This window comes from Ylistrum balloti, unplaced genomic scaffold, assembly GCF_031769215.1.
Source record: "Ylistrum balloti isolate Yb309-2 unplaced genomic scaffold, AGI_CSIRO_Ybal_v1 Utg369778, whole genome shotgun sequence".
NCBI lineage: Eukaryota > Metazoa > Mollusca > Bivalvia > Pectinida > Pectinidae > Ylistrum > Ylistrum balloti.
In genome coordinates, this window is record NW_026781968.1 from 375337 (window position 1) to 392867 (window position 17531).

The following is a 17531-nucleotide window of genomic DNA, read 5'->3' on the forward strand; positions in this document are numbered from 1 at the left end:
TTCCATTCCTTTTCTAGTTTTTCAATAAAATGATCCCCTTTGCAACATGCTATATATTTTTGAACATAATAATGATCTTTTATGGTATTAATTAAGGCATTTACTGATAGAGTATTTTGAAGGCATCTGGTCTTGTAAATATAATGCTTGATCATAATTAAAATTTCATTATCTAGTCTATTACTTGTTCCTGACTGTGATACTATGCCAAAGAGGAAAGATTCCTTGTTAAAAGAAAAAGGGATAATTAAAGCATCCAATAATGTTTCAAAGCTGTAGAGGAAATGTTGAACTATCGAACACTTCCACAGTGTATGCACTATTGTTTCCCTATCTTGATTACAAAAAACACATAAAGGGTTATTTGAAAGGCCAGATTTGCATAGATATACATTTGTTGTCAGTATGTGATGGAAAATTCTTACTTGGAGCCATTGAAGTTTTGTATTTGTAGTTATTCGAAATGGAATTTTATATATTTTCCCCCATTTTTCGTCGCTAATGTCAAATGTTTTCCCCCATTTCTTCCTACCTGTTGGAATAACCTTATTTTTAGAGAGTACTACATAAAAGTCTCTAGCTCCTTTAGTGTTTTTGTAAAAGATTTCTAAATTAAGAGGCATAATTGGATACTCTAAATCTACTCTGAAATTATGTCCAATATTATTCTGATTTATATATCTTCTAATTGCTGATAAGATACCATAATATTGCACAAAATTCGTATTTATATTGTATTTGTCATTAAATTCATCATGTGTATAGAAAAGTATTAGTGTTGAAATCTTTTATCATGTCATTAAAAATAGTAATTCCACATCTATACCATTCAGGATAAAAACACACTTCTGGTTTATAGTTAACCTCTCATTATACCATAGCGGCTGTTTTAAAAATGATAGTTCCTTTTCCTTTAAAAGATCTTCTTTATAGGAAAGTTTACTCCACGCTTTAAAAACATCTTTCCAAAACAAGTTTGTACTTCTATTTTGACATACAGATATATATATTTACTACCACAGTTAAAAAGAAGGTCAGTATTGATATATGTTTTTAATATTTCCTGCCATTTTCCTTGTTTTTGAAGAAGCCTCCTTATCCAACTTAATTTTAAAGATTCTATAAATGACAATGAGTGAACCATATTAAGACCTCCCTCTCTATAATTTTTAACAACAACAACTCGCTTAATTTTATCCATCTTTCCATTCCAAAGGAATTCATACAGGATACTATTAAGTTTAAGAATAAAACTCTCACTTGGATTAGGTAATGAAATAAACAAGTGGTTGAAATGGGATACCATTAATGATTTTATGATATGTATTTTACCTATAGGTGATATAGATCTTCTTTTTCATGAACTGATGATAGATTTCAGCTTAACAATTTTTTTTATCAAAGTTAAGTTTAGGTATTATGTGTAAATCAACATGAAATTCTACTCCAAGGAGCTTAAACTGTTCTGCATCCCACTGAAGATTTACTTCTGGGAATAAAATGTCATTACTGTATTTCCTACTCCCTATCCATACTACTTGTGTTTTATTCAGATTTATTTTTAGACCAGATATTCTAGCAAAAGCATTCAATTCTTTTATAGATTCATTAAGTGATTCCTTTGATCCATCTAATATAAGCGAGTTATCAATTGCATATTGAGAAAAAAGAATTGGAAAATTGTTAACATTTATCCCTTTAATTTTTTCGTTATTTCTCAACCGAATTGCTAATATTTCCGCACAAAGAATAAAAATATACGGTGCGATCGGGTCGCCTTAACGACAGCCTCTTTTAACACTAAAAAAATGAGAAAGATTACCTCCTTGGTTTATAGCAGAACTAACGTTACAATGTAAAACCTTAATCCAATTTCTAATGCTATTCCCAAAATTAAAAAACTCGAAAACTTCATCAATAAATTTCCACGAGACAGAGTCAAATGCCTTTTCAAAATCTATCATAAGTAACATCCCAGGTATGTCTTTTTCTTCAGTATAGTGCATTATGTCACAAATGAGCCTAGTATTTCCCCCTATATATCTACCTGCCAAAAATCCTGTCTGATCTGAGCTGATAAGTTTTTGCAATACTGTTTCTACCCGTCGTGCTATCGTTCCAGAAGCAATTTTGTAAACTATATTTAATAGAGAAATAGGGCGCCAGTTTTTGATGAAGTGTCTATGTTTATTATCTTTTGGTATACAAGTAATGACACCCTGTCTTTGAACGATAGAAAGTTGGCCTATTTCATAACCAAAATTGATAGATCTAACTACAAAATCACCAAGTTGTCTCCAAAAACATTAAAAAAAATTCAGTAGTGAAACCATCAGATCCTGGGCTTTTATTATGCTTCATATTTTTCAATGTCGCAGAGGCTTCGTCAAGTGTTATATAACCTTCTAAATTATTCGATTCTAACCTATTCAATTTAGGAACTTGAAAATTTTCTAAACACTCCTCAAGGTCAATATCATCTATGTTAATTTCTGCTGTATATAGTTTTTCATAAAATAATTTAACTTCTTCAAGAATCTCTGTTTGATTTATAACAATATCCTCATTTTCTTTTTCTAATTTATAAATAACTTTAGATGTAAAGTTTCTACTCTCTAGGTTAAAAAATATTTGGTAGGCTTTTCTCCTTCTTCTAACCATTTAGCTCTTGATCTTACAATACTTCCCTTAATCTTATGTAGTCGAATATTTTCTAGCTCTGTTTTTTTCTCATTTAGTTCTTCAATATCTACACTATCCCTGTCTTCCAAATCTTGTATTACTTTTATTAATTCCTTTTCTCTAATGTTTTGTTGTTTTTTCTCATGTGATGTGTAAGAAATAGATTCTCCCTTATATTTCCATCAGAAGAGTATCTAAAAAAAGTTGATCATTAATTGTAAACTGAATCAAATCATTTGGGATTTCCAATAACCTATTAATATTATAAATAGGTAGAGAATACTGTACTGTAACTTTAGCAATAGTTTTATTAATAATGTCAAGGTAGTCTCTATCTGATAGAAGAGAGTTATTAAACTTCCACAGCCCCCTCTTAAATACATTAAATTTTAAGGAAATTTTAGGAGAAGAGTGGTCCGATCTGTATCCTGCATCTATACCTACATTGTTAATGCCATCCAACAAACATTCTGAAACTAAAATGAAATCTAAACGTGCTTGCTTCAATGGGTTCTTCTTTCTCCAAAGGTATATCTTCTTGTATCAGTATGATGCTCTCTACAAATATCTACTAAACAAAATCTATCTATAATTTCTAAAACCTTATCCCTCGCCCTTGGATTATTAACTTGTCTATAGTTTTGGTCGTAATCAAGATCTGGGTTTAGCACTAAATTAAAATCTCCACACATTATCACAGAATCATTTTTAAAATCATTTACAGTTTCTGATATAAATTTTAAAAAATCAGGAGAATCTGTATTGGGGCCATATATCACAATAAGTGTTAATCGTGATCCCTCCAATTCTAAATCTAGCCCCAAAAAATTACCACTTGAATCTTTCTTTTCATTATAAACTTTAAATTCAAAATTATTTCTGAACAAAACTGCAACTCCCCGAGAGTTCGACTTCAAAGAGTTAGAATAACAATTGAAACCCCACTAATTTCTTACCATTTCCTCATTCCCTGCTGTAAAATGGGTGTCTTGAAGACAATATATATTGTAGGATTTATCTCGTAAGAAAGAAAACACATCTTTTCTTTTAACATTATTACCTAACCCTTGACAGTTCGCCGAAAGAATTGTAATACAGTCAATAAAAAAAACTTGATACAATTAAAGAATAATATTCATTATATTATTGCTTAGAGGATGTGGAGCAGGCAACAGCTGCCTTTAACAAGGGAAATAACTCTTCCGAGTGTTTTTAGTGAAACGAAAATAATATCAAAGTGTACTGGAAATCGTCCAAGCATGAACTCCCAACAAGAATTTACACAACTTCATAGTAAACAATTTACTATCCAAATTTTTATATATCGTTGATGGAAATTGACGAATTATGCTTTAACCTTGTTGTAGTGTTAATATGAGCCATGCAGTGCCCTGAAAGAGCCACATGACGTTTTGGATAAAATATTAATTTTTCATATTGTAATATTGAAATTCTATACCAATACTGTGTTTAAATTATAAGATGAACAAAATATACAAAATGTCGCTAGTTGAAAAACGGATGTTAATTCGACATGCCAGGTAAAATACGTTAATCATAGGTGGGTGACATGTGTTCGCTTTACTACTTTGGCACGCCGTACATTGTCTTATTATCCTAGTTTAACACCTGTAAATGATACGACATGTTGACGTTATCATCGGAAGTTTGGTACATTAACAATAAGATCAAATTTTATGGGCTAATTATCCGATATGATCGAGGGAGTAGATAATTAATACATGGTCTCAGCTTGTGATGATATGATTACGGAAACCAACCACTCTGCTTATTGATATAGAAAACTACCGAAAAAAAAAAAAAAAAATACGAAAGGAAAGGAAATTCAAATACAAAAGATCGAACCTAATTATCGGAAGAAGTTTGAAATGAAACCATGTAACATTAATCTTTTGTTAAGTCTAAACATGTCATCGTACACTGTTCAAAGCTTTCCTGATGTCATACAGTGCTGAGAAACAGAAATCTTTTACGTGACCGGACGAGTCAATGTTCCAACAACTATGTAAGCTTTAGTAAGACTATACGTAAAATAAACTAAACAACATTAAAAAATATCCAAGGAAGGACAACCGAGCTTATCCCAAGGCTGAGGGATCTCCCGTACAGCGAATGTCTGATTGAGAAATATCCAACTCCAAAACACCGTAAGATGAGAGGGGATATAATCGCCATCTTCAAAATAATCAATGATACTTTGGATGAGAAAGTGACTTTTCATCTATAAAGATTTGATACATATGAAAGGACACGCGATCACAACTTTGAAATTGGCCAATGTCGCTGTAACATAGAACTTAGACGGATGTGAATACTGTTAGAAAATTTGATCGGATAAACACTATCAAGAAATAATCAATAAATACTAGAACTATAACTTATGTCGAGTTACTGATATTACATTTATAGATTTACATTTTTTAATTTATTTATTAGCTAAGGATATAGAGATTTTTCGCCTACATCCATAATTTTGCTATTAAAATACTATTAAAACATTTGTATTCTCACAATGCTATTGAAAGTCGGACATTTTCCTGATATCTCATAATTAAGTGTATGTATATATATATATATTAGTTAATTCAGTATAACTTACTACAGTATGATTTATGTTGAAGTTCAGTATTTTGGTCACAATACTGTATTACCGTATCATTCTGTTACTACAGTGATGGTAAAATCCAGTATGGTTTTACATGCGAGACAGCTTATCATACCCTTAACAGTAAATGTATAAACATAGATTACTTATTTCTATAAGTGTACAGAAGAAATCATTATCATCCGACATGTTCTAACGGTGAATAATCTTCTGCTCTATCCACGATCCTTTTTAGATATCTTAATATTCCTCTGGATATTTTCTGAATTATTCTGAAGATTAAAACATATTCCTCTGTCGCCTCATAGGCCCTTAGCATTACTGACGTGTCCTATGATGAAACAGCTGTATGATGTAGTATCACTAACGAGTCATATAAGGGTGAAACAACTGTATGATGTAGTATTACTGACGAGTCCTAGAAGGACGAAACAGTTGTATGATGTAGTATCGCGGACGAGTCATAGAAGGACGAACTTTTTGTATGATGTAACATCATTTATTGTTTAGCTCTTCTGTATCTACTACATTTTTTATATCTAAATTTGTATAAAATGTGCTATTTACTTGTGTCTTTTGTACAATATTCATTCAAATAATAAACAAAATGCCATTTAAAGATAAGTCAATATCAGGTATACTTTCCTGTTGATTTCAACCGTAATCCCCATTGAACATTAAAGGAATCTAGATATTTTGTATGCTAGGTAGAGTCAACTGCTACGTTAATATCAGACAGGGAAGGCTAAGTATATGGGTAGCTACACTATAAACAGTATATCATGTAGTAGTTTTATATACACGGTAAAGAAATTCAAACTGACGTCACGATACCATCATTGCATTGTTTTAAGGCAAGATGTTTAGACATAAAGAATCTACCTCGGAAAATACGACGTTTTATGAAGATGGAAGTTCTACAAGTAAAAGTTCAGATGTCATTAGAATACACGAATTAATATTACAACACCGTCTGCTTATGTTTAAACATAGCAGTATTTCTTTAGGTGCACCACAACATTTTTATTGTCAATGCAACTTGTTGTTTATTAACCTGTGTCTCTTGTAAGGTACTTAGAGATTACAGATTTAGGAAATATCAAATGTCAGCAGAATCATAATCCAAACTCAAGTTCAGTCAATCTGGAACAAAAATATGCTAACGCTATTGAAAAATTTCAATAAGAATGAGACCAGGTGTCAAGGAAGATTGCGCGTCTTATGCTTCATCGACGACACCCTCCATGTAAATTTTAGTCAATCCAATTAAGTCATGTGACGTTCTCAAATGAAAACAAGGTATATAACAACGGATCCAAAGGGCAAACTAACGAGCATCAGATGAATAGAATATTTTTCAATAAGATTACTATGATACTGTTATCCAAAAATAGAAAATACATTATAGGGAAATTGAAACCATCATGCTTATCATACAGCTTGGTGGCAAACTGTCCATGTTGGTTTCGTTGTAGGAAAAGACCGAGATAAGCGGCTGATGAAGAAATACAAATTTAGAATTAGATAAAGTCAGACATTTAAGTAAACTAAGAACAACGATGGGGACTACCTAGTGTGCAATACGACGGGGAAAATATAGTATTCCTAACTAAAGCATGTCTCAAACACACACACAAGTGAAAAACACCTTTCAATTTAGATTGATCAATAGTATTAGTATTTGCCTGGTAATCAATTAAATTACATCATACACGGTAGCTACTCAAGAACTCGTCACTGACATTAGGGACTTTTCCGTATGGAAATCCAGAAGACCAGTGGCTGAAAAGTGAATTCGGCCATACATGGACGAGCGGATGCTGACTATTAATTGAAGATGATTGGAATAATAGATGCCTTGATTTATTGCACTTTATCGCACACTATATAAGGAAGTGTACACTTGTCCAGGCCCGGCAACGGGAGGAGCTGCGGAGACGAAAAACCTGCCAACTAACGAACAAGGTCGAGGGGTCAGAGGTTTGCAAACACAGGTATGTATGATCTACTGAATTTCTAACACTTTTCCAAAAAATTTGTATCGAAATTTAAATTTCTTTTCCCACCACCGCCCCTATGGCCCCTTTTAAAATATATGTGTTTACTGAGCGGATAATTTTTTATGTATACGTCTTTTAATAAAAACGACCAGTTTCAACTGATATGTAGAGTTTGATGTTCTCTGTTAAACTGACAAGTCTAATAAACTATTTATAAATTTCTTTATTGAACAAACATGATTAATAATAATTATCAAAATCGTATAACGAACTTTGACTCATAATGGCATAGGGACATGATATCAGTCTAACGCTATTAATGAGTTATTTGTAACTAATAGTATACACTTAAGAATTAGTAAGTAATCAAGATATGATATTCATTATGCCAGCTATTGCGTGGACAATGAGAAACACTTACGACCTAGAGTGATGGGGGTAGTTTATCTGATGATGACAGACAGCGAACAAAGGGTACAGAACTTGTCGGTCTAATAGTCCCGCCTGCTGGGCTCGTACCACATCGCTATACGTGTAATTTGCTGGTATTAAACTCATTGTTAACACTTGTCATTTTCACATACTCTACGTCCGGATCTTGTCACTGTCACAGAGGTTGAACCATTTGATTGAGGAACACTTTACTGATGATATTACAGTTCATCGATCGTGGTATTATTTACCCTTTAACTTTGATATCTTTAATAACACAAACTATTTTTGTTTTGAGAATGTCGTCAACGGACTGTGATATGCATTATGCCGTATTAGTGACTCCACCAGCGGACCGTGTCGACATGGCGATGCAGCACGCGCAACAGCTTGTCGAACGACAAGTGACTAACTACATCAAGTAGGGTAACATCTGGGACAAGCCTATCCAGCCTCTGAAGCAAGTGGTAAAAACGGATCTCCGTCCTGTTCCCTTCATCTCATTTCCACGCAGTTGCCCCACCAGGCTCCACTCACTGGAACGAAGTCATGTGGTCAACCTTCACAGTCAGATCCACGTGTAGTGGAGACAGATTCATGCCGATTTGAATTCTCATATGCATCATGAATAAGCTGGTACACAGTCTATAGAGAGGTATGTAAATTATGTAAAAATATTGGTTTTCATGCTATCACGATCATCAAATAGAATCATGTTATTATAAATATATATACATATGATATTCATATATTTCACTACGTGATACTGAAACGATAATAACTACATTGTAACTAGTTTACAAGGGAAACGTGTAACATATGTGCTCTCAGATATGTATTGAGTATGAAAATCAATACTGTACGAGGTCGGAAAATGATTAATTAATTTTTAGTTATTTCCACTGAAACCGCCTCTTGTACCGAGACAGTTTGGGGGCACATGAATGGAGGGCAGGCCTACCATATCCCTCATCTATTGTGGTAATTGTTCATTCTATCCCGTTCACCGCCATCATAGCGACATTTGACATTTTCTTACAGCTCCATTAAAGATAAATACTTTACAAATAGTTTTAGAACAATGTAGATGGAATTCAAACTCTGAGCGATAGGTACTTTCCTGCTCGGCTGTAATCCAGGAAGGGCTGCTTGAATATTTTACTGATTTATTCAGGTTTCGAAGTTGATTCCTGTGTGAATCAACTGAAACTAACAAACAAACTACAAACAAAACGAAAACAAAAAAAGGTCAAAAAACAAAGTCAGAGAAATGAAGCAATTTGGATTTAGTTCTGGGAGGCAACATGATATGTGCATTGAATACACTAGGATGCTTTTTTTTTAGATATCGTCATGTCATGGTTACTAACACAATACCATTACTATATAAATAATATAATAAGTAATATCAACTGTATGGTCCAATATTGGTACTGGATCTTCTATATATAGAATCTAGTAGGTAATGTCGACGGTATGGTCCAATATTGGTACTGGATCTTCTATATATAGAATCTAGTAGGTAATGTCGACGGTATGGTCCAATATTGGTACTGGATCTTCTATATATAGAATCTAGTAGGTAATGTCGACGGTATGGTCCAATATTGGTACTGGATCTTCTATATATAGAATCTAGTAGGTAATGTCGACGGTATGGTCCAATATTGGTACTGGATCTTTATATATATATAGGTAATGTCGACGGTATGGTCCAATATTGGTACTGGATCTTTTATATATAGAATCCAGTAAGTAATATTGACGGTATGGTCCAATATTACAGGTTCCCAACAAACATATGTCCGTTGGATGTGTATTACTGGAATAGATATTTGTCAAATTTTCGAGGCAATCTGCCTCTTAATCAAGACACAAATATTTCAAAGCAACAGCACATACAATGAACATTAAACAGATACAAAATCAACAACATCTATGTTTAAACATTGGAATCGCGCAAATTACTAATGTCAACGCATAGTGATATTTTAAAAGTAAACTGATATCTGTACCGTCATGTGGTAACATAAAGTATCGACCTAGTGTCGACTTCCGCCCCGTGGTGTGATTCTGATATCTACCCAGTGTCGACATCCGCCCCGTAGTGTGATACTAATATCTACCCAGTGTCGACTTCCGCCCCGTGGTTTGATACTGATATCTACAAAGTGTATACTTCCGCCCAGTTGTGTGATAGTGATATTTACCCAATGAATACTTCCGCCCTATGGTGTGATACTGATATCCACACAGCGTCGAATTCCGCTGTTGTGTTATACTGGTTTTTAACCTGTATACACTACTACCCTTTGGTGAGACAATGGTTTCTACCCTTTACACGTTACTGACCTTTGGTGGGACAATGGTTTCTAATCTGTCAACACTACTGACTTTTGGTGAAACAATGGTTTCTACTCTTTACACACTACTGACCTTTGGTGAGACAATGGTTTCTACTCTTTACACACTACTACCCTTTGGTGAGACAATGGTTTCTACTCTTTACACACTACTGACCTTTGGTGAGACAATGGTTTCTACTCTTTACACACTACTGACCTTTGGTGAGACAATGGTTTCTACTCTTTATACACTACTGACCTTTGGTGAGACAATGGTTTCTACTATTTACACACTACTGACCTTTGGTGAGACAATGATTTTCCCCCTGTGTAGTCTTGTACCTTTTAATAAGATATTGGTATATACACTGTGTAGATTAATCAAACATTGTTATTTACACTAAAAAGTACCTACTTATGGCAAGATAAAATATCTACCCTGTGGATAACTTCTCTGTGATGAATCACAAGTATCTGCCTCGAGTTGATTATCGCCCTTTAATGAAACTTTGGTATCTACCCAGTGTAGAAAACCCACAGTGGTGAGCACCCTTTGGAGAGACACTAGCATCTACTATATGACCTTCCTATGGTAAGACACAGGTAACCTGTGTGTTACTTCCGTGCAGGGAACACTTGATATCGATTTATGCCTATGACTTGTTGAGGCACTTAAATACCACCTGTTACGCTGTAATGTATCTCAATACAGATAATCAGTAATAAAAATATGGAATTCTTCAATTCATTACATGTTGTTAATAACTTCTCATGGTATGAATGCATGCCCGATGAAAATAGTTTTTTATTCAAATCATCACTTGTTCGCAGTTGATTGAATCAATACAATATTCACCAGTTTTATAAATCTATCGAACACTCCATTTATTTTTAAGCATTAAAAACAAAATATAAAGTTGAAATGTTTGAAAAGATTATACATCTATAAACATATGCAAAGTAAGATAAACAGCTGTTTAAACCCCGTTTGGCCGATAATGCTTGATAATATCCTTTTTGGTATGGCTTGGTACAGTCTGTCATATGCTTCATGATATTTTCTCTTTTGGTGTGTGTGTGTCAGATGTATAATAATTGCCTGTTTTGCTTGGTCACAGGGTTTATATTTTCCACTTGGTTTCGTTTGTCACATGTTTTATGATGGTTTCTTTTTCAGTTGGGCTTGTCATACGTTGTACAATATACTCTCAATTGTGTGATTTTAATGTTCTGTTGATATGTGACGACAAATGATATTCTTCTATCATTATTTAATGCTATAGTGATCATTTGTCGTTTACCTCATATAACTATATAAAAAAACCACATTTTAATTGGTGAAAATCAATGCTTCAACGCGATAAAAAGGCGAGTTTTTTGTGAACAGATTCCATATTGCTTTCACAGTGCAACAAGATAAACTACTATTGTAATATGCATTGAATGTATGTGTGTGCTTTTTTTTTTCAAATACCCACGCTTGTAGTTTTAATCATCACAAAAAGGAGTTTATTGAATATTTCCACAAACTACACACCGGTATGCCTATATATGGTGGAATAAACACATCACTTGTGTTTAAAACTGGATCCCAGCAGCTACCTTGGTAACAGGTGTGCCATCATTTACATACAATGACATACATTAGTCGCTGTATTATAGCACAGGTTTATATACATCACAATACCTTGGTGGTCTCATCTACTAAGAAATGTATACTGCAATGAAAATATAATAGTTCATTAAAGATATGAATAATCATGTAATAACAGCAATGCTTAAATGACAGATTTCTTCAAAAATAGAATACATCATAAAAGCTTCATAAAATCGGGAGTGTTTTATGCCTCTTACACGAGTCTGTGAAAATTTCCACACATTGTAAACCTTTTTTACGAACATGTAATATGCATCAGCAGTTTTTTAATCGTTCATGAAAATACTAGATACCAGGTACATCACCTTCTTGAGTTAAAGTATTCCCCATGTAGGGAAATATCTTAAAGTCACTGTAAGTTACCATTTGAAATTAATTAATTTAAAAATAAATAAATAATAATTCAAATAAACGGTTCACAGTCATGCCTCGAGGTAAATACGATGATAACGGAGATAAGTTATATGAAATGGCTGTCTTCGATGTTATCTCTACATGCTATAAATATATCAATTTTATCACCAAACAGTGATACATTGTCTATAGAGTGAGAGTTTTCACTTGTTTTAATATAAAGCCATCTTCACTGAACACGTTTGTTAGTAAAAGATAACATGCGCCATAATCAGCATCTGCTACAAAATACACGTACACGTAATTAAATATTTTTTAAAAGTTAATGGCAGAGAAAATATAATGTTCTTGGTAGAGAAAGGGTTAAGGTCTAAATTCACAGATAATATGCATGTTTTCTCGCAGTTTTGACCAAAGATATAAATGAATATTACATGATCCGTGTTACCATTCTTCAAGTATATAATGAAATTCGTTTTGGTTATGTAATGCATATTATCATAGTCATTCATACTATTATTTCACTATCATAGTATACAATTAGACTTTGTATTTATTACGAGCCTTTGTATTTGATAAATTTCGTTGACATTTCTGAATACCCCTGACTGTATTAGCTGACCATTATTGCTATATAAAAACACCACACACACATATCTCTAAAGTTCTTCAGAGAAAAAGGCACGACAATTTACCGCTGTACAAATCAATCGATTCAACCATATGGAACCATATGCTCTCATTAAAGTTAGCAATGAACCAATCGTGTGATATGTTTATGCATGATGGAGCATATCATATCTGGTAATTACTGTGCAACAGGTGCGAGCTATTCTATCAGTCACGGACTCTCTAGCCATCAAAAACCGGCTGTTATAAATGCTGCAGGCATTTAACTAGTATTCATAATAGAGCGACAACATCCTCGGGGAAAAGACGCATGTAACAAGCATGGGACACAATGGGCTTCCGCTGTGATACTTACTACAGGATTACATCCATTTACAAGGATTTGTAGCTAAAGCTGATACGGCGATAACCAATTATTCTGAACACATTTACTCGGTTCAATATTTTGACTATGTTTTTTAGGATAATTTATTCATGACTTTAGATATTGTATTTCGTTATCATTCTTGTCGCCAAATTGTAGATATTTATTTGAAGTAAATAGAATTTCTTACCGTAATGTCTCAATGTTAAAGTTTACATGTGTGACATGTTGTACTCTTATACTAAGGTAATGTTATAGAAATAACGTTTTGTCGTGATTACAATACCTTACTTCTCAGGTGAGTAGTTTCCGTTGGAAGCCAAAATATGATTTCGTTTAGTTTTCATTCCATTTTATCATAACATTAAATAATGCGAGGCGTTTTAGATAGGATGTAAAGGTGTACTGTTACCTGAAAGATACGACGTAACATGAACTGGTTACCTGAAAGGAAACAACGGTACTGAAAGGTGTGTTGATACCTTGACATTAACTGAACGCGAAGGTATTACTTGACACGGAAAAGGTCTTCTGAATGGAAACAACGTTACATAAATGTGTGGTGTTGATTGATAAGCAAGGACATGGACGAATGTGACATTGGCCTTTCCGTTTTTGTGACCGTTATAATGGGCATAAATGTTCACATGCTCATTGTACCGATCATGAGTATGGAGGGGTCGTGGTCTTCTTGTTAAAAAAGGAGATCTTATCGGATAAGTGATACGGACATGGAGCTCAACACAACTGGCATTTCCGAGCTAATCGCCGCAGCGCATACAAGTAGTCTACTCTTGCCTACTCAAAACAGGAAGCGTGACAATGTTTTCTCTGTTTACATTATCTTGCAGTTTTCCTCTTTGCTAATGTCTAATATTTTCCCGTGATTTCTAATTCTGTTTGTCTGTCATGTTAATACAATAAAACGATAATATCAACGGGATGTTTCACATAATTAAAAAAACAAAAGATTTTTTTTATCTCTGTCTCTGACTTGATCTAACTCCTAATATTCAATCGATATAATTAGGGTTTGGTTCGTATCTAATAGATGTATTATAATTTCAAAGTTCCTTATTTTTTCTTGCTGTACAGGTAACACAATAAAACTGAGAAAGAGAGAACCCATTGAGAGACATAGTTCTAGAGTATTCCAATTACTCATTAGGTGTGCTCTGCTCATTTTCGAAGCTTGTAAGCAATCTTTAGTCTAGTATCACATTTTGTATTGTTTGTAATTATATAGAAAGGTAAAACTTAAAGGTTTATGTGATATTTATGTTGTTTATTAAACATAATGGAACAAATATCATATTATTTGTGTTTTAATCTGAAATCTGCGTACGAGATTAAGTTACTGATAGTTAGAAACATTGATTTAGACTTTAGTCATTCAAAACCAGTAAAAATGTTTCAGTAAATTATACAGATAGTTAAACGTTACAAGAAACATCACTGAAAGCTAGACCAGTTGATCAGTTTCTTGCATGTTCTTTACTAAAGTGAGATAATACGCTGAGATGAAATATACACTATCCGTATCGGTAATTATATCTCGAGATTATTTATACCGTTACTGTACACAGACGTCATGAGACACATCAATGGATATGTACGTATATGTGTGGAGATATTAACTATAAAGAGTAATTTAAATATTCTACATGTTCGGTGTTTTGTGACAGGTGTTTCTATTGATTGGTATGTTAGACAGAAGCAGGAAAATAATGACAATTTTATGATAATGAATAACCTAAATATATGAAAACACATGGAAATATCTAATACCTACCTTTACATACACTTCCATGGCAAATAGTCTACATAGGATGTAAAATGTTTTCAAGCTGTTCATAGAAAAGGAATCTTACAAAATATGTGCAGTTACAATAAAGTCTGAAAATAAATATATCAATTTGACTTTGATACTATAGCAGAATTTCAAAACCTGTAAAAAAATTCCTGTCAGTAGATTTGATGTTTGATGAACATATCCAGTACAAAAATCATTCATGTTTTGTTGTATCCAAGAATGGAAGGATATTAAAATTAAATTGTCACTACGTTTCTTCCCTAGTTATATACCGTATCGTACCTTCATCATATGCTTATAACCTTTTTGATTAGCTTAAGGTTACATCACTAAATCCAAATTTACTGAAGTTTTACAAAGGCAAAACTATTATTTCCATTGAAAGATCAATTGGCAAAAACATTACCCTTAGATACACGAAAATGCCGACACTGCTGGAGTATAATAGTTATATCTACCTTAATAGTGTTATCTTTCAACCATCATTCGCTACATTGCCCCCATCACTAGTCATACAAGTCTGTGATGAATTACAATTGTTTTATCAGAATGAATGGACTTGCTTTACATTAACAAAGACGATGACTTTAGTACTTATATTCTCATATTGTATGTTTTGTCAAATACACAATGTACACAAATATTGACAGATAACAGTTGCCTGGAGCTGAAAGATTGTTTTTCATTAAAGTCTGTCGATAAAGTCTTCACAACAATCCAACCTGGACATATTTCAAGTACTTATGAAATCGGCAGAATGATAACGGCAGTGCAATCAATGTCTTTGTGTGTGTGTGTGTTTTTTTTCTCTCTCGTTTTCGTGACGATTCGCGCTTTTGTATCCAGTAAAGTTAAAAAAAAAAAAAGAAAAATAAATAAAGGGACTTGATATTACCTACCAATACATAAACAATTCACTTCTAAATATGGATAAACAAATCACATAATTCGTCTGTTATCCAGCAAATTCGCACGTGTAATATTGTTGCATGTATCATTAATTTAGTACACCCTGGAGTGATTTTCATTGCCTCCGCCCGTCAGTCGATTGTAATAATATTGACAATGACGTTACGTCATGAATAGCGTAACGAAATGGCTGCCTCCATTTGCTTTATCCTCCATATCTACTCAACAAAACCTGTTGTTATGTTGCATTGTTTCTGAAAAATAAGTTAATTCTTTTTATTTCTTGGTATTTTATGGAAAATAGTCTTGAAGGTATCTTTCTTAGTATTATTCTTGCTCGCCAGCGTTTAACACTCAGTATGTATCAATATATTGTAAATATGGACCTCGTAGTAATATATGTATATATTTTTGTGAGTTTCAACAAAGGTTTCATGAACCAGACACTCCCACAGAAATCGTCGGACATGGCTGTATAAACCTGTAAACAGTAATATTTACGTTAACTTCAGAAAATCAAGAACATCGAGTTGTGTCCCTTTGCCCATTATTAGTCAAGCATTTCTTGCCATTTGAACGATGAGATAAAGAGTAACACAATCTCGTATACCAATATAATATTCCATATATTATAGTGTAATGGATCATAAAATGCATGATACGACATGGACACAATCTATAACCTAACGCAACACACATATATGTGTATATGTACTAAAACAACCAAATATACATATGTATCACAACACACAAACATACATCTAAATTTCTTCAGGAATGAACTCAAGTATATTACAGCTGACATAAAATCTGTCTATACACAAGCAGCTTCTACACACATATGAAATCCGCTAGCACGAGAGGCTCGCATATTAATTCTTGACATGTTTGAACTTTATATGATAGGATACTGGTATGCTGCTATTGGCATTTAAGCAGGCAAGTCTGTACATTATCATTTACTTATCTCGATCTTTTCCTACAACGAAATCAACATGGACAGTTTTCCACCAAGCTGTATGATAAGCGTGATGATTGCAATTTCCTTGTTATGAATTTAACATCCTTGGATAGCAACGTCCCTGTATCCCCAACTTATGGTGTTTACATGTCGCAGCTGATTCCATATTTAAGGGTTGTTGCCAATATCATGATTTACGTAGTCAATTGACGGAAAAAAAGATGCAGGTTATGGGTAAGTTTTACAGTCGTCATATTGATCTTATTGAGAACTAATTCATTTCCTTGTGATGTTATTAAGCTGGATGCGTTTGACGCCTGTTGGTTGGCCTGTTTGTCCTGTTGTTCTACACCTTATACTCATTTACGTTTACGTTTCGGGTGTCATCGATGAAACTGAAGACGCGTACTCTTCCGGAACACCTGATCTTATTCTCCACGTGCTTTTTCAGGAATCTCCGTAAATCTTTTCTTTTGTTTATTTTGCTCTAGTTTTATTGATTTTGCGTTTGGATTATAATTGTGTTGACATGATGTAATTTTCTTGTTCTTTTTTTATATATATAACGTAAACATTGATATATTAGAACACCTCGAAATCATCAGGCATAGGTCATACATCCCAAGTTAGAAAACCTTAGTAGGCACAGTGATTTCATTTCTTGTTAACACTTTGTAATAAACACGAAATCTCTTTTACGATAGGTGCACTGTATCTTCAATGATGTCCATATCAGAAATATCTTGCATCTTTAATAT